General features: G+C 31.4%; 1 protein-coding gene and 1 long non-coding RNA gene across 3 annotated transcripts in view; one reads left to right on the top strand and one right to left on the bottom strand.

The window, feature by feature from the left end:
• Nucleotides 1–19,033, top strand: part of pigs (pickled eggs) — a 119,253-nt gene that overhangs the window by 32,988 nt on the left and 67,232 nt on the right. The gene's annotated exons all lie outside the window — the stretch shown is intronic.
• On the bottom strand, nucleotides 111–1,257 carry LOC118681330 (uncharacterized). Its single transcript, XR_011396323.1, has 3 exons — nucleotides 785–1,257; nucleotides 572–693; nucleotides 111–493 (listed from the first exon to the last, which is right to left on the bottom strand). It is a non-coding gene; the product is annotated as an uncharacterized lncRNA (long non-coding RNA).

Genomic DNA, 19,033 nt, shown 5'->3' with positions numbered 1-19,033 from the left:
TCTATTTTACACATTTTGCATTTACACGAGCTTTGTCTGCAGTTTTGAAATTTATTATTTATTTTTCTCAGTACTTATATTTAGACTTATTTACATTTTTAATTGAATGGCTTTTTAAATATTTGCATATTTTAGTTAAAGTGACTTTTAGTAACTTGTATATATAAAGTGCGACATTACAAGTTTCTGGCACTAGGTTTAGGAAATATATCTTCATTTTTTAAAATTGTCTTATATATGTAATTATTATATATACACCTGATCTCTGATCTTTTAAAAATGCAAATTGGACAGGTAATAATCGGCGTGGACACAATAGATAATCCCTTATTAGGAAACTACCTCTTAATGTCTTTTTAAAAAATAATCCGAGTAATACAATATTCGCAATTTAGCGGCTAATGATGCCCAATTTACCATATAATAGAGCAATTAACTAACTACCCAAATAGTGATTAATTTACAATAAATTGCTGTACAAGTCGCCATTCAACTGTGTTTAAATCAAATGGATGAAATCAAAAATTAAAGCGAGAGTTTATTAAATAGGTAACACTGTATAAATTATTACCTCTCCGTCCTTCTGAGGTGCATAGCTGGGGAGATATAAAGTTCCATTCCCGTTATATCGATATAATTTGTGGCTTTCGATAATTTTGTGGACGATTTTTGGTCTGCAGAGTTCATGAGCCACTTAAGTAGCAACAATTGTGTTAATGAAAAAGCTTGTTTCAATTTTTTTAAAATGTTCTTAGTTTTTTAACACATAATATTTAACACTTACTCTGTTTTCAAATATGTACTAAATGTCATTTCTTAATCACAAAAGATATTTCTAATGTTCTCGAAACCCATATTCAACATCAAGTTTTATAATTACACATATTTATATGACTTTTCTTGTGACCCCAACTGTTAATATTTATTCTTCGTGGAATCTGTGTTAGTTAACTCTTTACGATTTATTACGAGTCTTCTGGGTATTTCAAATCTAGAAGGCCAATCTTCGATATCATTTTGATTTTATTTCTTTTAACATAAATATTAGATTTTATAGTTGCGCTCTTGAAATAATCCTACATAAAAATTCATAAAAAGTTTTGATGAATATGGATTATATTAATTATGAAAACTTAAAATGTGTATGCTATTCCAAATAAAAACTTATATATGGCATACTGTCAACGGCAGTTATTTAAAGAAAAACAAAAAAAAAAAAAAATAATGTGAGAAGCGTATAAGTTAACGGTGAATAAAATTAATATAAATGTTGTTGTATTAATTAAGTGAGCTTTCTTGCTTTCGGCATCACCCCTCTAAAACACGCTGATACAACAGTTGTTGTTTTGCATGAAAACCAGACGCTGTTTAAATTTAAGTTTTAAAGTCATGTATTACTGTAAATTTATAAATGAAGCATATTAAGTCGGTACTTACATCCACACCTTCGCCAACACCGGCACGAGCTCATTTTACAACATGAATCCTGTTTCGTTTTTCGTGCGAAATTTTTATGTCTTTCAACCGAAAAAGTGAGTCAGTTAATAAAAATGATTAATTTTATGGTATAAATGTCATACTTCACAACGAGTTGTTGATAAATTTTTGTTGGTTTTTTTGCTTTCTTAACGGTACTGCTATGACATATCCACACCTGGTTGCACACAAATGAGGTGTAAATTATTTATTGATTTTTGGTTGGTGTCGTACCTGATTTTTTTATTTATAGCTACGACTTTTTATTTTTTGCTTTTGTTGTTTTATATAACTTGATTTACATATGAGTGGCTTAATTAGGGAGTCAATTTAGTGTGCTTTGTATGTGAATACCATATATTTTACGGGAAAATAATAACTGCTGTGACAATTAATTAATATGTCTAACAGCTAAAAAGATTTTGCTTAAATGGTTTTAAAGAAAACTTTTCAATACGTCTTTTGAGTTTGAGTTTATCTTTGTTGAAAGTGATTTGTCACTATATAAATAGCTTCATACTATGAGATAAGAAAACATTGAAAAAACGAAAAAAAAAATTATATGAAAAAAAATCCTTATATTCGATGGCAGCAATTCATGATATTGCTTTAATTACAATACCTTCCCATAGATTTCAACTTTCTAAAATAAAGCTCCAATGTTTTACTTAAAATAAATAATTTTTTTGATATTTTCATATCGGACCTTTGAATTAGTTCATTTTACGAGAAGGTAGTAGATTCTAATTGTTCACCATGAGCTTGCATCCAACATCTAGTCATTTCGAAAACAGTTCAAATAGAACGATGGTTCCTTGCTTATAGTGCTTGAGCTCTAATTTTTTATCGAGAAACTTTGTATACGAAATCCACAATAAAGTGTTCTATAATAATAATAATGAGTACATTAGCACGTATCATATTAAGAAGTTGAAAATGTGCTTCATGAGTTTGAATCGTTTCCTTTAAAAGATTTTAAAAGCGAAAAAATTAAATCTGTTGGCACCCTGTAAAACTGGCAAATCAAGTTTTTTGTTAGATGTTTTCTTAATCATATAAAAATATGTCAATTTAATTGTCCATGTCTGCGAGACGATTCGTCCTACTGTATTATTTTGCATAATACGACTTTGGTCGATATTAATGATGAATGAAAAGTGACCTAGTCTGTAAATACACTTTCGTCCAAATTAATCAAGAAATAGAAGCAATCCATGAGCTAACTTCAATTGATTGTTTAGACAAATTCAATATCATAAAATATTACGCAAAAAAATTATTGTAAAGATAATAAGTTATACCGTCTTAGAATGGAGTACTACTAAGTGTACTACCAGAGCTCGAAATTCAACTGTATATAGTAATATAGTACAATACATACATATATGTATGTATGATAAAGGAAATGGGTAACTTTGGCTGCATCGAAGCTACTCTTCACAGGTGCATTTTTTATAGTATAAAATGGTATAAAAAGATCTTTATATTAATTTTGATCGATCAGTTTGAATAGCAGTTATATGGTTTGGTGATCAATTTGTTCGGTGATTGACTAAAGTAGATAATAATCTGTGTCAATTTTCATGAATATACTTTGTCAAATATGTTTAGCAAATATATCCTATAGTGGTCCTATAACCAAGTAACTGACAAAAAAGCAGCTTTTTTGGGAGAAAAGAACGAGAGCAAAATCTTACATCGGTATCGCCGACGTTGTCTTCTGGATGTTACAAACATCGTCGCAAAGTTAATATACCCCGCTCAGAGTATAAAAAAACCATAAATATCTAAATACATAACATGCATTTCATTCTAAAGACTTTCCCAGTCCACTTAAGCAAATCGATTCTCAGAAAATGTTCTTAAAAATATTGTACGTTCGAAAAGAAACATTGAGAACATTTAGCCTTCGACTACATCCGTGTCTGCCAATCAAAAATTTATGGCTCCCGCTTGTCAGCCAACTAGTCTGTGAGCATTGGTACTGCGTTGCGGCAAGTCTTTTGTACAAAATCTGCATAAGACCAATTCGTCGAACATACCTATCACAAAACATATCTCTAGAAATATGCGATTAACACTAAAAATCATTTAACTTCAATTTATTGCCATTCAAGTAAAAATGTTGTTGTTTGAATTTTATATGAATTCTGTGCTTCAATTTATTGCCATTCAAGTAACAATGTTGTTGTTGGAATTTTAGTGTATGAATTCTGTGTTGGTGTTGTTGTTATTGGCATTATGATTGCAAGATTTGATGGCCCGAAGCGTACTTTATGTGCACGTGTATAGGTGTGTCAATAAGTGCGTTGTGGCCGAAAGGCAAACGAAAAGCGTCAAAAGCATCCATTAAAGCGACGCCTAATGCTCTTTGAATAAACTATCAGCGTCGAGCGGCAGGCGGACAAGCAATCAAGCAGCCAGCGCTGTTTGTTGAGCAAATGTCAATTCATTGCCAATTCTTAAAGCCGGGCTCATAAATCACAAGCGGTTTTTTATGAAATTTATTATTGTTGTTGTGTTAATTATTTAATATTTTCTCGATTTCCTGAATTAAAAGCATTGAACAAGCTCAAGAACAGTTATGTGTGTTTTGGTGTTTTTTTTTTTGAATTTTTTGCGCGCTTGATATTCACTTGACTTTTGCCGATAGAGTTTCGCCCATTGCCCCACCTTACAACCAACAACCACAGCGTGCGCTCGATTAAACTATCGATTGATTAGACTAGAAGTAGAAGAAGAGAAGGCAAGAAATTGCGTTCAATTGCTGCGTTTGAGTGATTGGCAGCGCTGTATTTGTACAGTTTAAGCTCCGATGAACTTGAGCAGGGGAATTATGCCGTTGGAAGTTCATCGAAATGATCGGTCTCAACGGTATCATAGATTCGAAATGTGCGTGTATATGTACAATTGTATGAGTATATAAAACAACAATTAGTGTTAGTTGGAGATGTCAAGTAGTTTGCTTATGCTATTGTTGCTATTGACGTTGCTGCAGTCATCAATAAAAATACTTCAAATGAGCTGCCAGCTGTCTTTTGTTGTTTTGCTATGGGTCATTCACCGTTAGATTATAGTATTTATATAGTGCTTATAAACATATTTATTTCCCTATGTCTATAAAACTATATACACACTGAACGCAAATATTTTATGTGGTCCAACAAAAGCGGAAGGTGACTGAGAGCTTTGAATGGGCTTGAAGGTGAAAATGCGCTTCTAGCAAAAGTTTTAATTTCTTAACTTAGCTGTTCTCGCACTTTGCACTTACAAACACGTATACACATGCATATATTTACTTACCTCGCCCAACAATCTCGCGAGTCAAGTACCTCGTTGCGTCTCAGTGGCTAAAAGCCTTGCTGATGCTGGTCATATGACCCATAACTGGGTTAAGCTGCAGCAAGTCGTTGGTATTTGTTGCTGCGGAATTCTTTGCAAGAACATACATATACACTTTTAATATTGGCACTGTATGATTTTAATATTACTGAGATATTTTTCTCTGCTCATTATATATATATGTGTGTGTGTGTGTGGGAGACTAATTGCACGCTAGAAGTTTGATTAATGGTCAGCTACCACAAAAGTTGCAAGTCCAGTTGAAGAGATTTTAATTGAATGATATATTACTTCACACGATTGAAATCGATTTGTCGATAGAATTCATATTATAAGCCAAGGTAGTTCGCAAGGTAGGGACCTTGCGAGAAATGTGTGTATGCTTGTATGTGTAATAATGCTAGTAATCATCGTAATTTGTTTCTAAGTATTTCAGTCTTCTGCAATAAATCTAAAATTAGATAAATGACATAAATCTTTTAGTTTATCGAAGGTGTCCAAGAATCTTGTATCATCATGTTTTCAAAATTGAACGCTCCAGCTCTTCGCTAAGTAAAACTACGCTACCTAGCAAAGTCGAAAACCTTTGTTTAAAGAGAGTTATGAAATACTCGTATGTCATTTAAATGCAACTTTTCGCTTTGATCGGACTATAAAAACGATTTCTTTATGTCGATTACATTTATTGAGCCTTGGCTGAGATGGACTGTTTAAAGGCCTCATGGCGCGGACTCCGAAAATGATTTTTAAGTTTTGAAAACAGAGAAGAGTCACGTAGAGTCAAATCTGGCGAACACTGAGCGATGTCTCTCGTTTCGCGTTTGGTTAAAAAGTCAGTCACAATCATGTTAAAATATGACGGTCGTTTATCACGAATTACTTCACATAGATGTTTCAAAACGGCCAAGCAGTATTCCTTATTGACCGTTTGACCCTGTAGAATGAATTCATGATGAACTATACGACTGTGAAACGATGAGCATCATCTGGATTTTTGAACGACTTCGACGTGTTTTCTTCGATTTCAGCTTACTTTTGTAGTGCCACTCGCTTGATTGTTGGACAGCTTCGACGTTATATTCATAAACCCATGTCTCATCACCAGACAGGAATTTCAGCTATGTCGCCAATAATCTCTTTCAGTTTCATCGATATTAATATAGTTAAAAAACAAACAATTTTAACGACCCATTTTGAGTTAAAATTCAAACAAATATGATTTTTTATAAACACATTTAATTCCCGTTATCTGGTAGTAGAAATCAGCATAATGGTTAATTAAAAGCGCTACTTTTTTCGTGATACGTGTACCACGCTTACATGTTGTCGTGTCTTTCTATAAAGAATATTAATAAAAAAAGCCCCAGGGTCAATATTGTGTTCTTGTTATTAGAATCGTTAAAATAATAATACTATTGTAATCGACTCCTGTGCTAATCTTTTTGGTCACACTTTGCATAATTTTTAAAAGCCATAGTTTTTTCCAAATCACAAACGCTGATGACAATCGTAAAATATTATGGATACGAGTATGAAATTTTGAAAATTCTCTAATCAATGCCACACTTATGTCCCGGGGCATTGAATTCGGTGCGTTGTTTACTTAGGCTGCGGCCATATGCTTATTGTTCGGACTTAACTTCTTTTAATCTTTTGTCCATTGTGTCGCCATGCCGGATTGTTGTGTGCTTTTTTTTCGCAATTTGCATAAAGTGGCAGCTTGTTGACTGGTTTCTTTGTGCAATCAATCGTGCGAGAACAATCAAATTCAGCATAGCCAAACCTGTCCATTAAATTTTCACGGTTTGCACCTGAAAAAGCTATGAGTTGTCGAATTAAGAAAACTAGTAATGCTAAAGGCCAAAAAAGCCAATACTACCCCTGTAATGACATCATTGACAGTAGCTTTGAGTAGAAATGTAAATGAAGTGATAAAATAAATATCGGTGGCAGAAATAATTATGAAAAAAAATATGAAGAAAATAATAATTTTACAATTATTTACAATATTTATTAATAATTACAAGAATTAGGTTTTTAATAATACAGCTGGGAAAGAACGCTGTGAATTTGTTAAGTCGCGATTATATATAAACAGCATAATTAATAAAAAATATCTGTCTTCGATCCGCGAAGTGTTAGCTACGAAGTTTGTAACACCCAGGGACAAACGTTGGAGACCCTATGGAGATAGCTTCATGAAATTTGGCATGAATTATTGTCCAAAGCAACGCTGCAATATCTGAAGAAATTTTCCCGATCGGAACGCCATCAAGTTCTTGTATGTAAACTTTTTTTTTTACATGTGAAAGGTATTCTAGCTTCGGTGCAACCGAATTAACCGTGTTTTTTTTTTTTTTTAAAAAGGCTTTCTGGCTCCCTACAAAAAGCATTTTATTAACTTCTCGATCACCTTTGTCTTTCGTTTTCTATAAAAATTTATAACTTATTTAATGTTATGTCTTAAATTTTTAAAAGTAATAAAAACATCTTTTTCTTTAAATTTTTGAGATGATTTGATCCATTCACAATATTATACTAATTTAATGAGGCATCCACTTACTCTCTTGTGTCGACGACTATAAAAATTATGGAGATCATATCACATTTTCTTCTTGTGATTTGACTATCCATTAGAAAAATGTAAAAGTAATGTTAAGTTAGCTGCAGTTTATCAATATTCGACTAAATTCTTAAAACTTTTTGTTGGTACCTACGTTGTAGCATATAATGTGAAAAAGATAGTTTGATTGTTAATTTTTCTTTCTTAGAAAGTGGCAACTCTGCTTAAAATATCTCTTGTTTTAAAATGTATCTCCATCCATCAACACGATATTGTCTATTATTTATAAATCGATTTTTTTCAAATAAGTGGCAACTCTCTAAACCCGATATAAAGGATGTAATATACAAATTCATCATTGTATAAATCTTTTAGGTAGGATTATACAATGATATGCATGTAGAACCTATGTTCCATCTAGACACTATAGAAATATATACATATGGCATATACTTGTATTATAGGTACTACTGCAATAAATTCATACAAATGTTCCAAATGTCGATATTTTTACAATGAATAAGTCAAATTTAAAAAATGGCACGAATTTTTCACACTTTTTTGCCAATAGGTTATTGAACTAAAATTTTGAATGATTTGTAGAAATATGCCGAAAATGCTGAAATTCCAAAATATGCGAACATTTTATTTGATTAATATTTAATTTATTCACATTTGTTCTTACGACCAGCGAAGAGGAAATAAAATGAGTTTGAAAAGTAGAAAAAGTTCGGAGCGTTTATTCAAAATGAGTGTTATTTGCCCACACGTTGCATATACATATGTATACTATATATGGGTATACATATATATGTTTACAACTTCAGAGCAAAGATTACGATCAATCAAATTTGAATTTGCCAAACATCTACTGACAAAAATATACTCGTATCTCTTATAGTAGTGGTACCTGTTTATGTTATACTATAATAAAATATATTCATATCTATGTATAAATGTATTCATCGCATATCGAGAGTCCCATTCAAATGCGCATTGTGGCAATAATGCGAAATAAATATAGAATCCAGTTATGATTTTAGGCGAACTATTTGCACATATGCACATCTGGGCATATGTACATATGTATGTATGTACCTGCGCAACCGATTTGGTATGGCTTATAAGAAGCTGACAAGCCAAATTCTATTTAAGCCATATACGTCTGTGAAGTGTCAGAAGGTTGTCAGTTCCCATTTATTTCGACGATCAGTACAAATATCAAGATATTGAAATCACATACAATCACACACACACATGTGTAGGTAAATTCATCTGACCGCGTATGCTTAAGAACATGTTACAACTTACAATTCGCAACACTGAATTTTTAAATAAAACTTATCTATCTTTCGATTATTTACTTTGGCGAATGCGAAATCCATTGTGTGTGTGGGATGCAAAACTGGTTCCAGCACTTTGAATAAACTTTTTCTAACTGGTTAACTCGAATACGTATGCTAAAACAATCTAAGTTGTAGCCACCTTTTCGGAACATATACAATATGTTTGTATGTATGTTTTGAGATTTTTGGACCTCATGCCTCTGTGGGTGGACTGCCGCAAGCATATATACAACCATCATTCTTACTTACCTCAATCATGCATCACTCAATCTAGATTGTGGCAAAAATTAGTGAAACGAACTTGACAGCGAAACCAAAGCTTGAAATGTGTAAAAATTAATTAAAAATTAAATCTATATAAAAAGAAAAAATGAGGCTATGTACTCATATAAGCTGTGTGGTTTTCAATTCTCATGGACAAGACATTTCCTTTAAGTTTTTATCTGTTGTAAAAAAAAACAATTGTGTCGGAAAAGGTGCTGTTTTCTAACGAGTTTTTTTTACAATCTTTCTGTTCTAGAACTCTAGTTAAAAATTAATCACTATTTTGACAAAGGATTAACAAAATATGAAGCTTACAGAATCATTCGGCAACAAAGTTCCAATCAAAATCTTCTCTTAACTTTACTTTTTTACTAAAATTACAACAGAACTACATTGGTTTTGTTGTGAAATAAAGAGTGTCAACTGAGTAACTGATTGAACTGGGACGTGGTGGTTTCGACATACTCTACTTACTGCTCTGTTTTCAACAATAGACCCATCTCTTGCTAGTGAATTATTTACGAATATACGCCAAACTATTGAGCAGACTGGAATGTAACAGCAGAGAAATTTCAACCAGTTCAGCATCTCTTTCCCGGTCGCTTATGAGTAAACTCGCATGATGCTTTAAATTTTAGAGCCTGAAACCTTGAAAAATTGTAAGCATTTTGACAACATTTTGTGCGTGTGTGTACGTGAATGTTGTTGTATGAAAAGGGAGTCAATAGACGGATCATTCATGGAAGATTTTTGTTTCAAGATTATTCTGTTTGTTAACAATATATTTTTGAAAATATCTTTCGTAACATTTAAACTTATATTTTTATATTATGTATTTAAATATATTTATAGAACTCATGCTTCTAAACGACACATGCACTTTAAAATACAAAACCAAAACTGATAGTTCAACGCCTCCTTTCTAATGTCAATGCCTTCATTTAATGAAATATCTACATGTCTGAAAGCTCGTAGTAGATACACATATTCGTACACAAAGTCAGTTGAGGAATGTAAAAGGGGTGTTCTAACCTCCTCATAACCTTTCTAGCAATTGACTGGTAACTATTGAGCAAGTGATATTCATGTAAATAAACAACTGAATACATATGTAGCTCGTCGGGGCAGTACAAATAGAAACTTCGATTTCCGATTGAGTTCATGACAATGACTTGTCACGAAAGGACACACAATGGGATATGCAATTTCATACATATCTATATATACTATGTGGAGTACGAAGGTTGTAACTTGACGTTAATCTGACATTGAATCGACAGGAAATCTGTTGGAATTGTTTGAAATGTGGTGACAGGCCTGCTGCTTCTATTGATACCATTTATTGAACCTTGATGTTGACGCCTTTATTAAATAGCAATATGAAGTTCTCAGTGTAGGCGCTTCTAAAAAGTTAGAAGGTTGTGTGGGAACTTTAAAGCGGAGATTCTGCCTATTGTCATATTTTTTGCAAATACTCTGGTTCTCTGCTATATATGAAATTTGCGGGCATAATAGTCATCAACCTGACATATTATATAAGCATTCGTGACAAGTTTAAAGAGTATAGGAGGAAGTTGTTACTTGACTATACTATACTTGATATATAATATATTTATTGTAAGTCAATGAAATCGCATCTTGTACGAGTATATATTTTTATATTAATATAATTATTATACTAAGTTGAAACACAATCCTTATTGGAGAATTAAAAGAATTTAGCGATTAGCTAATTACTCAATTAATTAACATTTAATTGACAAAAAATGTATGTGAAGTCTCCATGATATTAGGGAATGCAAAAAGTTTTTTCTAAGTGAGAAAACGAATTTTTATGAAAGTAAATGGACAACATGTTTTTTGCAATGTTGAAAGGAACACAAGTTGTCTGCTTAAATTTTGATTATTATAATTTTTTTTATTGTGCTAAGCCTGATCATAATTAAAATTGAATCCAAAAAGTGCAATATTTTTCTTATTTACCATATGGATAAAAATGTATTAAAAGGTAGTTTAGACACACGGCAGTCATGAATTAAGCTAAATGTAGCTTGTTAGAACACAAAACCTAATGACTCAATTTCCATCTTAATTGCCTTAGCTTATAGAACTTGTTTGAACTTTGTATAGTGGCTATGCGGTATTTCACATACATAAGTATATATGTGTGTATGTATGTATACATGTATGTATGAATTACGGTTCACTCATATTATATAAACTTTCCATCATAACTAAGTATTAGTAGCCATTTTAAATATGTGACAATATTTTTAAATAACTTAATAACTTCTTTTAAGGCGGACAACTTAACTTTTTCTAATCAACAAATGAAAACCGTATCTACTTTTATATTGTAAATAAACCTTTGCAACACGTTACTTTATATGACGTTAAAATATATAGAAAAATATATTACAAGAAATTGCTAAAAATAAAAAAAACCTACTTTTGCTTAAGACGACTTAGGTTATTTTAAAATATCACCAGCAATAGATTTATTTACTTAGTAACAATAAATGGTGAATAATTGTTGAAAGTAATTGAGTTTTATCCACACGTTTTTATAAACATATTTAACTTTAAAGTTTCAAAAGCCTCTATTTCAATTAAATTTGGATGAGAGGCAGCAATCTGACTCGCAGTTGAAGATATACTTACCTATGTATACTTGAAGTAGATATTTATCTATATATGTTACTATATATTCACCCTATATATAATATGTATGTATATTTTCTTGCCTTAATTAATATTTGAGGAAATATTGCACAAATGCATACCAGTATATTAAAAAGAGCTAAAGCTAAATTCAGGTGAATTGAATATCAGGTTACTAAAGTGTTTAAAGGTGCGTGAAAAAGTGTCTTAAACAATAAATTACATTTTTTTCTCAAAAGACATAAAATTCAAGTTCAAGTTTGTTTCCAACACACGTATGTATGTACATATATACAAACTTATATATCTTACTAAGTACATGCGAAGAAGCGCACAAGTCGATTTTAGCAAATTTTGTTTTTAGTGTGGATATCACACACTTCAACGATCTATTATATATATTATATCAATAAAAGTGAATATTAATGGCAGTTGAAGCCCTGCACACTGTCTGAACGTGGCTTATAAAAAACCGCAGACGCCATCTAGTGCTTGTTGGTTTCAACCACATTGGCACAGATTTCGCAGCGACTCTAAAAGAAACACTAAAAGCAGTCTTGTCTAAATGTTAAAAGTACAGACAACATATAAATTGATGTTGCAACTTCATATATGTATGTATGTATATTTTACATGTAGACATATAAACATATATATATATTTAGGACTTTGATTTGCATTCGAAACTTAATTTACAAGTGTTCGAGTAACCAAAAAACCAAATTTTGACCGAATTCTGCTGGTCCAATGTTCGTGTTTTTGTTGTTGTTGTGGTGGTGCTCTAGTTGTTCGTTTTAAGTACAAGCACCTACATTTACAAACATTTGCTTTAATTTATTTATATTCAACATTTGTTTGTTTGCATTTCTGCTAAAGCTGCTGTTGTTTACACTGTAGTTGTTGTTGTTGTTGTTGTTGGAACTGAGCAAATAATAATAATTTAAAGAACTGAGTACAATTCATTCGCTGCAAATACCTTTAACTATCTAAGCAAAAACAACCACTACTTTTATCCATACTAGTAGTAAATATGTAGTGGCTACCAACAACAATAACAATAATAAATTGCAACAATTTACAGTTTGCTCTAATAAATATGCAAGTTACACATAAATGTTTATTTTTATTAGCCGCGCAGATTTCAACAAGTGTATTGGGTGCATTAAGGGTGTACTAATGGAATCAGAGCAAAAAATCAGACGGAGAAATATGTCTAAAGGGATCAAGCTCTATTTCGATATCTAAATCATAACATATGGATTTATGCTCAAAATCGAAGCCACCTGGTGTTGCAGTTTTTTCAATCAGAAGATGTCTAACCACTAAATACAATGGCTCTAATATACATGTGTCTAAAGAACTTGAAATACTGCTAGACTTCAGCTAGGGCTCTTGAACAAAATACCTATTTATTATGCTTCCCTTTGTATCAAATAAGGAACGTTCATATTGAAATTGTATGGTGGTGAAATCTGCTTGAGCAAAGAAATAACATAGGAAAAGCAGGAGTTTCAATTGAAATGAACTAAGAGGATGACGGAAAGTACTTAAGAGTCAATAACAAACGCTATGACTTTCTATGCTTTTTCACGTAAAATCCCTCTTGGTTCGAGATTGAGTCTATTAATGCATTTTAACTTTACAAAACTCGCCAATTCTCCTTACTATGTTGTATAGAAACATCCCTAATGTACAAAAATAATTTTCACAAATTTATACTGGTATTTATTTATTGATATCATTAAATTTGCTATCTGTTTATCTGTCTGAATGTTAAGTTTGAAATTCAATTAGCGCCTGTGACATTTGCATTTTTAACTCTATTTCCATATTTGCTTGAAATTAAAGCATGTGTGCGGAAATTGAAATGCTCGACATTGTTGCTGTATTTTGCAATAGCCAACCATGCAAGAAACAACTTAAATCGTATTTAGCTATAACGTGCGTCATAAAATTCTGTTCTGATGCAAAGTTCACACACGAAGATTTTGTTGCACAATCTCGTAGATTGTAGGCGAGAGGGAGATGAGGTAGGAAGAAGGGCACCAAATTGCTTTGTGTTATTATTCTTAACTGTTCAATATTTATAAGTTGTTCGAAAATTTCAATTTATCATATATTTTTTGTGCAATTATGTATACAATACGCATAGTATGAAAGGAAAAGGTGAAAAGGATCAAAATTAGTTACCGCATAAATGCAGCATAGTAAAATTTAAGAATTTGATACGTAAGGAAATGCAGAAAATTAGCCGACTTGAGTTGCTAGATTTGTGCGCCCAATGCGCAAGACAAAAAAAGAACGCGATAATAAGCAACAAAATTGTCCATTTGTAAACCTAGACTAAGGAGAATACCAAAATTAAATATATTTATTTTTCAGACTTAATATATATTTATTTTTCAGGTTAAGGGCTTATACAAGCATGTGTTTCGAAAGTTCTCTTAATTTAGTCAATTACTAATTTGTATACAGTACGAGAAGGTTGGTAAACTTTGCTTTTATTTAGTAAATGAAGGACTTCTCCACTTATTTAATTACACGATAATTTTTGTACTCTACTGTTTTTTCTTACAGGGTATCTTCAGTATTATATATATCTTTCCTCATCCAGCCGTTTCCTAATTCTGCATTTTTAACAGTTTTAATAGCAAATGCTTGTTGGTGTAAAACGTGGGCTTGTTATTTTGTTTGTTATTGTAATTCTATATTTTCCATAATTAATCAAGGCATAACACATTATTTCCTTAGTTGTAAGACTGTTAACTTTCAGAAGTTTAGAGATTTTAATCGACTGAATTTACTGTTTTGCTACTTAAAACATTTTTACTTTATTAGAATCGTAATGTAAATACAGGCACCGAAAATATATATGGTATTAATTTACATATAAAACCGGCATTTATTTACTTGTCATTTTCAAAGTCTCATTTTACTAAATTTACATATCTTCTTAGTATTTGTAAATAGCTGAACTGATTTATGTTGCTAATTTAATTTGTGTCGGAGACAATTAATCTTACTACTCTATTGGTGGACACTGTGTTATTTTAATAAAAATTGCAATACGTAAATATTTTACAGTTATTTATATTTTTGAAAACTTTTATTCCTGGCTTATTACTCCTTAATCATAATCCTACAAAGCAGCTGCTTTCCCTTTCCATTTGTGGACGAGTTTTTATATATTTATTCGTAAACTCTCGTATACTTGTACTCTTAAATTGGTGCGTTAGGCATTTAAATTTTTTGTTCTAAAACGCTTATTTTTGTATAGCACTCAAATTTTTTTACATTTCCTAATTTCGTAAAAATGTATTCTATTTGTGAAGGACTAATGATCAAGATGTAGAATTAGCATAACGAGTAGGATAGAAATAGAAATCTTAACAGTTTTGTTCCGTTATTCTAGTGGAGTGCATTTGACTGAAAAATTCTTACGTTAGTGACGTCATAAATGAAGAAGGGTTTATTTCCAATTACAATGACAGTTTGACAGTTCACCTTATTTATGACGTAGTTTGCCGCAATCTTGGCACTATAATTCTTATTATGATAAAAGGCTTTAGTAAGAGGTGCATAGCAACCTTCTTAGTGCCTTTTATATATAATAGGGTGGAGCGAAAAAAAAAAATTTTAAAATGGTGGGCCGCCTCTAGATGTTAAAAAAATTTTGTTTATTTCCAAAAATTTTCTTTTTTTTATAATCTACAAATTTTACCCTCAGGCTAAGCAAAAAAAAACTTTTTCGCTCCACCCTAATATATAATCTGTAATAATCTTTCAACTAGAAGTTAATCTCATAAATGTTATGGCGTGATTTTTCTCAAATCTTAGCTCTTTTCATCTGTGTCATACAATGTTGTTAACTTGTCGATTGAAAAAATCGTTATTATTTATTAGATACTGATAGAACTCCATCTATTTTATTTGTTTTAAATGCTATAAACATACCTATTATATGTACACACCTTCTTGCAACATGTTGCGAAAATATAAAAATATATTTCTTTGAAATTATTTTCATTTTTAAAATGCTAAAAATAAATTTTTACATTGTCCGGGAGAAATTCGTAATTTATGGCGTATTTTTTATTTGCTGATTAATCAATTGTAAAAATTGCGATTTAATTTTTAATTTTTGGATTTTGCATTTTAATTTAATGCCGTGTGCTTACTTTATTAGCTATTTGTAATAATTAAAAAAAAAATAATGATTCGCAAATAAAAGTCATCAACAATAGTATTGTTCAAATTGAAAAAAATTAATACCCTAAGTTTGATTATGCATAAAGTTAATTGATAAAGCTAAAAAATTGTCGAACATTAGTCATTTCAATTAAAAGAAATCGCTTGCATAAGTAGACCAGCCGTTACATATCTATGTACACTTACATATGTACTAAAAGTATCTTTTTCTGTAATAAATTTATAATTGGGCATTCAAATTTACGCACCCTTTCTTTCCCATTCACATTCATTCGAAGATTGAGTTATTGAGAAACACAATTAAATGCAAAAAAAATTTGAAAAATCACCAATTGAAAAAATATTGAATGCTAGTGCAAAATTGTTAAAATTGTGCTGATTCATTACATTAGTTGCAATCTTTTTTCTGTGATTGATTTTTATTATTTTTTCCTCAATTTGTTTGCGTGTAATTTTTTTTCCCAGCATTTGCTCACTTCCCACCGCAAATTTTATTGCCATTTTCATTAACGGTAATGTTGGTTACACACCGGCACATGCATATTATTGGTTTTTGTTGTTCTTTTTATTGTTGTAATTAAAAATTTACACTTGCGTTTTTAATTTGTAGTTGCGGCGATATACTTGTAGTGAAATTGTACGCCCCGCATACCGACGCAATATACACACACACATATATTCACATAAGACGACTGAGGTTAGGCCAATCAGACACACGGCGGCAGCGACGGTGGACCACTAAAACCGAGCAGCAGTGTGACCGGCGCTAAGCATACGGTTGGACTTAATTAAGATCACGTTGGTTCCGCCACAAGTGGTTACATAAACCTTGGCGGGCTTGTAAATATGGGTGTAAATATGTATTCAGATATATTTTGCATCGACATTCAATATTATTTTAGTGTTTTTTGCTTGCAGTTTTGGGTGCGTAAATATTTGTGGAATTTTTCGCATGTCCAATTTTCGCCGATTTTATGGGGCATACATATCATAACAGTATTTGTAAACTTATTTTAGGGGTGTGCGATTAATGGCGAAAGTCCGGTTGTGGCACGGTGCATTAAATATTTCCCCCTGTTGTGGCAATACATTAGCTAAAACAAGCGTTGAATAACTCGCTCAATTTTTTTCAGCTGAAATCTCGAAGGTGGATACTGAAATATTATATATAGCCATAAATACATATGTACATATCTACATATGTATGCATGTTTTATACATGTGCCACGATAAAGTGACTGGCTTCAATATTCGAATCATAAATATTTTTCGGATTATTATCAAAACGTGAGAACTTGGATATAAGTATATACTTGTATATAATTTGTCACTCCTATATGTCACTTGTAAGTCTATCTGATTAGGGGCCTTAGAATCACTGATAAAACGTTCTATCTCTACTCATTTTTATAAAACAATATTAGCAAGATAAGAATTGGTGGATTTTAACTGCTGCCCAAATAATTCAAGCTTAACTTAAGATTTAAGAAAGTTTGACGGTTGCCATCTGTTTGAAAATTACCATAGAAGTAAATAAGTTTGTAAAAAAAAAAGTATACAGAAATGGTGTAAGACAGTTTAAAGTTGAAAATAATTTGTTTGAGTGTTGCCACCTGTTTACATTTTTTTTATATTATTTAATATGAATCATTTAAATATTACAAAATGAATATTAAATTAAAAAGACACAGACGGTATTTATGTAAAGGGTTGCCAGTTGTTTTAAATTTTTTCCCAATTTATTCAATTTTTTCTACTATAGGTATCAAATGAAAAATTTTAAAAAATGTGCCTATGATTACAATAAAAATAATGTCTGACATTTTTTATTTTGAAATACCTATGATTAATATTTATTCCACACATAAATGTAATTTTAACACTCGGAGGAGTTTTACCGCTTTTTAATTTTTGTTATACATGGTTAAACAAATATTTAATAATAACGACTACGACCCAGTATATTTTATTTTCGATTATTATACTTCTATATAATACACAAACTCGTGCATCTCAGTAGCGGTAAAATCTCAAAGAGAAAGGAAGTTGTCTCAAAAGTTCCCATGGGGCTGCTTATAGATACACATTTTTGTGCAGTGAAGGCGCACCCGTTCCGGTGATCATAATGACGCTGCAATTTACATATGTGATTCATACGTCCCTTCATACCTAACTATCCACAAACCTTTCATCATACATAACACATGTTTGTATGTATGTATATCTCGCCTGTCAAGACGGGTGAGAGATCTTCCATGAGCCCCACTTACTTCATATTTAACACTTGAGTAATCAGAATTGTGTGCAGTCCAGCGTGAAATATTCAAGCGTCAATTATGAGAAATCGAATGTTCTTTCCCTTGCCCGTTTTTATTGCCGCTATTAATTATAAACACTCAAGCATGTCTTGGAAGCATAAATAACTGCATAAGAGTGTCAAGTAATTTCAAAATACATATATTTTTATGTATCTATTTCGATATTATAAAATACTTGTAATTAAAAAGTGATCGAACCAGAAATTATTGTCTGATATAAAATTCATTCAAAATTCAGGTGGCAGCTCTCATATTTGAAGTTTTTTACGAAAGCTAGAAGCTTTATTTATGTAATGCATGGTAAAGCTTCGGTGTTACTTGGCAAGCGATGTGTTTTTTTTTTAAAGTAATTTTAAACAATTTTTTGTAAAATTTTCATCATTCGAAATTCGAAGTTCCGGTGTTTATTAATAAAGATTCTTAACATTTTATAACAACTAAGAGTTGTCAAAGAAAACTTCAAATAATTAACTGCAAAGCTTTCAGCTTTTTCTCTCATATTTTTATTGTTTCAAGATTCAATTACCATCCGTTTTACATAATTAGGGGTGTCATGATTACCGCAAAAAAGACAAAAGCCGCAAATCCACATGCTCGATTAGCTATTAAACGCTTAAGCTATTACTTTGCGGTTTGTCTTTACACTATCTGGAATTAAGCTTTCTCAATTAAGTGAGGAGTATTGAAGCTAATTGCTTGTGCACACGGCATAGTTGTATATTTACTTAAGTCCACAGGCTTTTCGCATATTCAATGGCGTAGTAAATAAAATGTCTGCAGAGGGTATGAATTTCTTACGCCCTTATTTCTGTTGCAATGGCATATAGTTCCATATTTATTTCAAAAATACATTC

The sequence above is a fragment of the Bactrocera oleae genome, chromosome 5 (assembly GCF_042242935.1).
Source record: "Bactrocera oleae isolate idBacOlea1 chromosome 5, idBacOlea1, whole genome shotgun sequence".
Classification (NCBI taxonomy): domain Eukaryota; kingdom Metazoa; phylum Arthropoda; class Insecta; order Diptera; family Tephritidae; genus Bactrocera; species Bactrocera oleae.
The sequence above is the reverse complement of the archived record's forward strand: the minus strand, read 5'-3'. Positions and strand labels throughout refer to the sequence as shown.